Raw genomic sequence first — 9663 nt, forward strand, 5'->3', positions numbered from 1 at the left:
TGGCCTGACAGTAAATCCCATTTCTGAATTGTTGACTAAAAACTACACAGCGTTTAGTTGATTTTCATTATTAATACATTCCTATAATTATATTAGTACTATTGTGTTTGTTTATTGTGGAAAATGTACTGTTACATGTTTTCAGTACTGACATTGTAAAATGGGATAATAATAATAATAATAATAATAATAATAATAATAATTGTAATAATAATAATAATAATAATAATAAATAATAATAATGGCCAAACAAGAAAGCAGATTAGAGGAACCTCTCAGATGGGGGGCACTGGGTCAATTGAAGAGGTGACAGGGTCTAGGTGGTGTGGATGGGATTACATGGCTGGTTGTTACCATGTTATTAGGCCAGCCGGAGCTTAGCAGAGGCCGTCTTGTAATCAGAAGGTCACCAGTTTGCCCCCCGGTCTATGTGTCATGGGCAAGACACTAATAGCCCCCCACCCTGCTTATGATAGCCATCTGAGCAGACATCAGCTGGGTGAACCTGAAAATGTACTTTCCACAGTGGGGCTAATAGGATAAACAACAGAAATACTCACATAGTAGAGAGAAGAATTTAGAGCCTCAAAGAAACTAGGATACCATGGCATCATGGGTCTACTCTGGACGGTACCAAAATGGTTCTCCACCTACCTGACTGGTTGGTAAACCTAGCAGGTTTCTTGCAGAGCCTTAGAGCCATAGAGTAAGACAGAGTTACGACAACTTTGTTCACTTCATGGGGCCAGGCTCTTCTACATAGACTTATATTGAATGGGGACACCCGGAAGTTTACGGAATGCATTGGAGTCTATGGGCTCGCGCGAGTACATGAACCACGTGACCAGGCTGTTTTCTGCCCCCTCAATGTCGTACTTTATGGCTCTGGTTTCTTGGAAAGTTTTGCTTTCATTCCCCATAGCCTCCAGTCTGGGGTCCCCCAGGTGTCTGTATATTGCTATTATACTGATGACTCAAGTGGTTTTCTCCTCCCCACCCAGCCACACTCAGACCCCTTTTCCACTGGGGTTGAACTGGTTAAGTTACCACCTAATATCGAACCAGTTCAGAGTGTTTCCACTGAAAATGAATTGGTTCAGAAATCAGAACCCTAAAAGTTGGTTCGGAACTGGAACAAAAAAATGGCCACCGGTTCCGTGAAAGCACCAAGGTAAGGTTCCAAGTTGAAGAGTGCATTGCTGCATGCCTGGCTGACATCTCACAGTGGATATCTTCCCACTACCTCAAGCTCAACACAGATAAGACTGAGCTTCTCTTCCTAGGTTTTAAAGTCCTGCCCACGCAGGATCTCAATATTTTCATAAACTCCCTGGGGGCTTAATTGTTCCAACTATCAAGAGCCTGGCTGCTGTCTTGGACAGCCAGCTGTCCCTTGAGGCACACATTGCAGAGTTCACTCATTCCTGTAGGTTTACACTTTATAACATCTGAAGGATCAGACCCTTCCTTGACAGGACCCAGGAGTCTTCCCAGCTCTATCCAGGCAGGCCTGACAGTCATCTCAAAGTTTGACTACTGTAACTCCCTCCTTGCTGGCCCTCCGGTATGCTCACTTTATATAAACCCCCCAGAATCCAGAATGCTGCAGCACGCCTGGTCTTAAACCAGCAAAAACGTCCTCGTTTCTTGTTCTTTTCTTTTTTTTTGCTGAATCTGAAGAGACTCACCTCTTCAGATTCCACCCCACCCCCACTAGCACATTGTATCCTTTCTTGCCCTCATAAGTCACCTAGTGGTGCTATAACATTAGCTATAACAGGCCAATGTGAAGTTTCACGACATTTGGACACTGCATTAATAATTTGTTCAAAACGACCCACTCCTGCAAACTGTAGATGCCAATCTTAGCCAATCAGGATGGGTTATAAAAAATCGGACCTGGTGAGAGCAGGAGTGGACCTGGTGAGACGTAGGAGGGGCCCGGACAGGAGTCAACCCACAGAGCCTAGTCCTTCCACGTGCCAGAATTTGGTTCTCCCAGTCCCGGCAGAGTAGTTCCGGAGCAACGGATTGTGTGGCCTTGCTCATTCCCTGATGGACTGATCGAGGGTAGCTACTGGGACGTAAGTCGGGATTTGATCAACCCCGGCTGGGTCGCCTGAGTGAGGTATGTATGATGTTGGTAGACCCGAAACCCCGTTGACCTCAGGAAACATCACTGAGGATACGTCCCAGGTGCATCCATGCGATGTATTTTTAGTTGTTGTAATATACTATATCCATGCGATGTATTTGTTGTTGTTGTAATATACTATATAGCTAAAATCAGGAAATCATAGAGGAGGTAAAAAGGGGAAAAAACACACACATATATACAGTGAGGGGGAAAAGGGGGTGTGTGGGGGATTCAGGTTTTACGGGGCCAGTTTCGAATTGCAGCCGTCCGTAGGTGCCCTTTGAGAGCAGTTTTGAAGGAGTCAAGGGATTCACGTCTTCCACATTTTGGTGGCATAGGAGCGAAAAGAATTTAGTCCCTTGTTTGTGCCGAAACTGGGTTGCACATGGTTTGTTGAGCTCCCTCTGGTGTTCTGGGTGTGGACTTGGTTGACATTAAGGAAGTATTTAGACACGTACATAGGTATCTTGGTGCTGTATCGAATCTTGTGGACCAGACCCATTGCAAGATGCTGTACTCTGTTGCCAACTCTAAGCCATTCCAGTATGTAAAAATGGGCAGGGGTGAGGTGGGTTCGAGGAGTGAGGCCAAGTAGTAACCTGACCAGTTTGTTTTGGGAAGTCTGGAGCCTTGTTTTAAGGGCCTTTGTGCTGTGTTACCAAGACGTGCATGCATAGTCATAGAAACCTTGTACTAGGGCTCATGTTAGGGTCTTCAAGGTGTTTTTGTTGACAAGTGAGGAGATTCTGTAAAGGAATCTTGTTCTTTGGTTGACTTTTTTGATTACATTGGTGGCCATTTTATCACTGGAAAGATTTGCCTCCTAAACCTAGGTAGGTAATTTCATCTTTTCGTGTGATAATATTGTCACCCACTCTAATCAAGAAGTCATCAGCCTTGCTGAGATTACTATTTGAACCAAAGAGAATGTATTCAGTTTTTCCCAGGTGTAAAGATAGTTTGTTATCAGCGAGCCAGGTGCAGATTCTACCGAGCTCAGAGCTGAGGGCCTTTTCAACCTGCAGCTTGTTCATGTCCGAGACCAGCAGTGTTGAGTCATCTGTGAACAGGAACAAGTTGCAGTCACAAGCTGATGTCATGTCGTTAACATATATTAGGAGCCTTAGTATGCTTCCTTGTGGAACGCCACAGCTCACTGGGAGGGGAGGATACAGTGTTCCGTTTACCTCCACCATCTGTTCTCTCCCCTCCAGGTAGGATTGCATCCAGCTCACTGATGTGCTATCAAAACCAATTGCTTTCAGCTTGTTTACCAGCATGGAGTGGTTCACAGTGTCAAAAGCCTTTTGGAGCATCCAAGCCTTTTGCCAGCATCCACCTCTTGTTTGATGTGGTCACTCAAATAGAGTAGGCATGTGTCAGTGGAATTCGTACATAATTCTTTTTGTGGCAAGATACTTTTCAACCTGTTCATAGACTATTTTTTCCATCACTTTCGAGATGGAGCTTAGAATAGAAGTTAGTTCTAGGTGGTACGTCTCTAAATGTTTTGATGAATTTGAACATGGTGGACCCTGTTGGAAACAAGTGTAATGCTTAATTGGGTCGTCCACTCACAGTTAACAGCCTTTGTATTGAGTTTGTGCTCGAAATGTACTGTAATTCTGCAAACTGTTAATAAATATTTCAATCAATCAATCAATCAATCAATGGTAGTTGCCGGGGTCTAATTTGCTCCCTTTCTTGTGTAGGGGGGTTACTTTGGCCAGTTTGAAGTCTTGGGGGACCTGTCCCTGTTTGATGGAGAATCTCCAAGAAAGGTGTTATTGTATGCGGGCTTTCTGTATTCACAAAAAATTAAGTCTGACTGTCAATATATTACTGTAATATTATTACTTAATGAGTAGTATAACTGTAATGTTTACTCTACCAAAAAAGTAATATTATTTGTTACATATTACTGATCTAATAACGATGATTTACTTATTACATTGAAGGTGATTTGTTTTAGTTTCTAACCAAGATAAAAGTGATTTCTCTTCGGCTGTATTGTCTATGAGCTGGTGACGTGTGTCAGTCCTGTAGGGTGTTATCGGAATTGATTTGGGGGTGAAAAAAACTTTCTGAGCTTGTAGATCGTTTTTTTTCTTTCTTTTTTTTTGCAACCCATTTTTTCACCCAGTGTCAATTATCTAATGTAATCCTGGGCGCTACACTTAATGAATTGCATTTTTATAGCGCTTTTCCAAGTGCTCAAAGCGCTTTACAATGGTTCATTCATTCATACATTGGGAGGTTCCTCACTTCCTCTGCCAACCTGGGGGGCAGCAGACTGACCTCATGCTGCCTTCTATGCATGAGGAGTCCAAGCTGCTTCTTTTCACCTGACAGGGGAGAGTTTCCCCGGCCGGACACGTGGAAGGAACACGTTATTCCGACCAGTTCCTTTCCCCTCCATTAGGCGCCCCGGCTGAACAGGGGGAGGTAGTTTAGAGACTAGGATTACTGCATGTTTTTTGTGAGGGTACCTACCCTAGGGGACATGGGGAGAACATGCAAACTCCACACAGAAAGGCCCTTTCGCCAACCCCGCCTCGGGTATGGGCACTGATGACGCGGAGGAGAGAACACGCCCCCAGCACCCCCAGTGGGAATCGAACTCAGGACCTTCTAGTGAGGCGACAGCACTACCGACTGCCCACCGTACCACCGTGCCCCCTAGATCGGCTATTTTCAATGTGTTTAGTTCTGCTGTTTAGTTCATTTTTTACTTCTCCTGTATATATTTAGTATTGTTCCAATATGGAATATGCATCATCATACATCACATTCCGTGCTCAGCCAATCAGCTCAGCTGAGCACATTCCGTGCTCAAACGGACAGACCGACAGACACGCATACACACACAAAGCTGTGCATAGGAGGGGCTAGCACCCCTCAAACTATAAAAGTAATATAGTAATAATATCTAATGTAATTATTACTCTTGATACAAAGTAATAAGTAATATAATGTTCTTACTTTTTAAAGAAGTGATAGGTAACATATTGCCCAACACTAAGCAAAAAGATGTGAGGCACACATGGCTGAAAACAATTCTCCACTATGACTGATGGATGAAGGGAGGTGAGGGAGTGAGGATGATTTGGACGATTTTCTCCAACGATATTCTGTAAAATCCTCAGTGTTAATAGTAATAATTTAATCATTGACTCTTACGGGTCCATTTTGTTTAATTTACAGTCAGAGTACAAATGGATAAATTAACAATGAGGATTTTTACTGGTGTATGTAAACTATGTATTATATGGCTTTGAGGGATTAGTAACATGTCAAGAAAATAAGTAACATTTTGAACATTTTAGCACACTAAAAAGTTCTAGGTTTATTTTGAAGACTAGGTAATATTAATGCTGAACAAGTGCAACACTTTGACAGATGTCTGCCCCAAATAAAACCTGCCAACCGGCAACCTGCCATAGCTTTTTGTCAAAGCTCCAAAGGCAAACCTTTTCATCATAGCATCCAGAGCATAAACAGAATGTAAACCTTTAATAAACGTCACAAGGGCCATCTGGTTCCAATCTTTGATCTCTCATGGAGCTGAACCTGTAGCCTATAGGCCTAAGAGACTATAGGCATGGTGTTGAGACATAGAGCAGAAGCTATTTAACAAAAAGCCTCAATATTGCATCACAGTTGCATCGGTTAATATCAAGCAACACATGAGACAACGGTAACAACACAAAGTGAACTGCTGAATCTACTAAGCAGGAAACAACAAAAATGAACAGAAGGTGGCGCACATCTCCCTTTTATTGAAAGACTTATAGGCTACTGCGATGGAGCGCCACTTGTGTTGACCAAGCGGTTGAACCAAATGGTGTTTATGTTGGTGTTAAAACGTTTTGTTGAGTTATCTTTGTCATCTGTGGAGTTTTGAAGATTGTTTTCCAATTTGATTTGATTTAACTCTATTATCAGAAATCTCTCATACCCTTGAATACTGTTTTCAAACTTCAATAAAAATACTTGAATAATAATACCCTTGAATACTGTTTCACATAAATAATATTGAACAAAACAATAAAACAAATACTATTTATTTAAACTATTACTATATATTGATTTATACCAATATACTGGATATAACATCAGGCATTATGAATAAGTGGCTGCAGTGCATCATTTTAATCACCTTCTTTCACACAGGAACACTGAGGCGTACTTAGAACCTAAACTCTGATTATCTTATCTGTAATATAATAATGAATCAGTGCATGTTATGATGAGTGTTCAAACTATTATGTGCTATGAAAACAACTAACTGGTAATGAGATTAAACGTAATGCCACAAACATCCCACATCATATTCATTCATCTCACTTCCTATCCACTTTGATGCTAATATGTATATCAAATCGCAAAATCTGTTGAGAGAGCATTCATAACCCGTGAATTAATTTATGTGGCTCAAAAGCTTTTCATTAAAATAGTTTAGTATTAATATTTCCAAACAACCATAGCAACATGTTGATTACAAGTTGTGCTACACAAATACAACCAAATCTACAGTATGTAACCAAAGTACCAAACAGCATGTGTTATTTATTAGAATATATGACCCAATGTCCAAGCCAGAAGCTCTCTGCAATCATGTAATCGCACATTGTCAAATTTGTCATCACATGAATCATGTATGAGATTGCCATCTTTTCCCAAGAAAATCATATATATCTGAATCTCTCATGTCAACACATCCTCCCCCGTTACCTGTGTACCTTGTGTAATTTCTCCCCATTAGCCCCAGTGATCTTGAGATGATATATAGAGCAGCTTGCCTTCCTGTTCTCTTGACCCCTAAAACAAGTTAACAGTGTCTCCCATATCCCATCAAATGATCTACATTGTTAATGGTTCCCAGTAGGGTGATGTCCCATTACTTTCATGTACCACACACTTACTTAAGGACAACCTTTATTCATGTTTAACTAGCACCTACAGACCAATCTCCAACCTTTTTTTCCCAAGCTAAATATTTGAAAAGGTTGTCTATAAACAATTGCACACTTCACAATCTGTGTGGTGTGTACCAAACTGATTGTAGAACTAATCACATTACTGAAACAACCCTCGTCAAAGTAGTTAATGATCATATGATTACAGTTTAAATAAACCTTATATCGATCCTGGTCGTTCTTTATAGTGACAAGGTGTAGGATTGATTTTTGTCTTTGGTTTGTGTATTTTGAATCTGGTCATTATTTTTTGTTCAGACAGATTTTTGCAGAACTTTCAATGATTTTACTTATTTTGAGTAGGCTAACTAAAATTATATTTTTGTTGTATGCAGGATAGGCACTTATAAGCTTTCAGCTTCAGCCTATTCTTGTGATCACCTTTAACTATGTAACAGTTTCCTTATGTTGATAATTGTATTAATACTGTGAAGATTATCAAATAAACTAAACTAAACAGTGGCCATTTTAGAGTTGTTAGACCTGAGTGCAGCCTTTCATACAGATCAGAGATCATTATATATTAATGAATAGACTTTCTCTGTGTCTCATCGCTGTTATTACTTTTCATTGGTTAAATATTTATAAAACCCACAGACAGACTTAACCACTTTCAACCTTCCATCCCTTTTGGCATGTTATTATAGGTGAAAATGTTTTGTGTTGTGAGCTTGTAGATCAGCTATTTCTGCTACTTTTGTGCGACACTGTCATACAATGAGGTATAAAATAAAACATTTATGCCTGCATGCCTGTACAAGGTTTCTCCCCGATAGTGACTATATTCTCCAACTTGGTACCACAGAGAGATGGTAGACGATGATAGGCTTGGGTATTTGTGTTTCCCAAGCTTACTTTGCTTTACTTTGGCTAGCTTCTTCATATGTCTGATTGACTGCAGGGAGAAGTGTCGGTGGCCCCCAGAACATCTTTTCAAGCAAACTGGAAGTCACTGCCAGTCAGTCATAGGTGTACATGGGGTAGAGAAGGTGGCTCAGGACACATCCCTGGGGGGCTCCTGTGTTGAGGGTCAGGGAGGTAGAGGTTTTAGATTCCCTCCTCACCTCCTGCTGTCATTGACAGAAAGTCCAGGATCCATCTTGAACAGGCTGGGGTTGAACCCTAGGTTCTTGAGCTTGGTGTAAGGTCCGAGGGGGACTACGGTGTTGAGCTGTACCCCATGAACACCATTCTCACATGGGTTGACATGGACGGCATCGGCTGTCCAAAAACGTTCTACAGTTGAACAAAGAAAAGACTGAGATCCTTGTAGTAAGTAAGTGCTACTGTAAGCGTCAAAGGCAGGAAATCTATTCCTAATTGGCTTCAATGGCTTGTCTGTTGTCTGAGGTTACTAACATAGGACAGCGTTTTATCATTAAAAAAACATCTCCAAAGTAAGAAGCTCATTGTCTCAGTCTGGCTCTTGAAAAACTGGTCCATGCATTCGTCTCCAAACGGTGAGATAGCTGTGATGTCCTTTTGACTGGTCTTCCAAAAAATATGTTGGAAGGCTTCAGCTCATTTACTGTATAATGCTGCCACCAGTGTACGCTGAACACAAAGGCTTTAAATGCCCTCACTCCTACATACGTATCTGACCTGCTCATTACCTTTAAACCGATCAGAACTGGTACTGGTTTCCTAAATGTACTTAGAAAAACATTCCAAATTACCTAAGATGTTCTCCAATTGTGTAATCTTTAAAAAAGTATGACAGATGCTTTTTGTAGTAGTAGGGGCCCTTATTTTCCCAGGCCTTTCACTAGTTAGTGTGTGTGTGTGTGTGTGTGTGTGTGTGTGTGTGTGTGTGTGTGTGTGTGTGTGTGTGTGTGTGTGTGTGTGTGTGTGTGTGTGTGTGTGTGTGTGTGTGTGTGTGTGTGTGTGTGCGTGCGTGTTTATAAATGTTTATAAATGCTATTTGTGTGTGGGTGGAGCAATGGAGGCATGGTAGCTGTACATTATATTTGTGCATAATAATTGTTTTTTATGTGAAGCACATCACCTGGTATGAAATGTGAAATGCAAATAAAATTTCCATATTGTCAGGGTGCACCAGTAGCTGACTGGAGAGGGGGAAGACCATTTTAATCAAGCTCTATCTTGTCTAAACTTTAAACTTTAAACCAACTCACACTCACTCTGCCACTGATTTCTTTTTTAGATTAGATTCAATTTATTGTCACTGTACAGAGTATACAAATACTTAGACAACAGTGACAATAAATTGAATCTAATCTACTTGTGTGTGTGAGACACTGTCTTTGTCTCACACAATCTCTCTCTGGCCCGAGTTTTGGTTTTGTGAGTTAAACTGGTTGCGCTGTCCGACGCATTTTCGGACAGGCCAGTTGAAAAGGTTTGGACGTCGGATGGACTATTTTGAAGCATGTAGCTATAAATCACCCTTCTCTGTCTTGCTCTTCTTTTCTCTTTATCGTAGTGCAGTAGAAAACCCCAGAGAGATCATTCTTAGAGAGATCAGAGCACGGGATTTGGGATCTCTCACATACTGCATCATCATACGGTGAACAGCCTATGAAAGCA

Source organism: Electrona antarctica (genome assembly GCF_951216825.1).
Source record: "Electrona antarctica genome assembly, chromosome: 3".
Taxonomy (NCBI): Eukaryota; Metazoa; Chordata; class Actinopteri; order Myctophiformes; family Myctophidae; genus Electrona; species Electrona antarctica.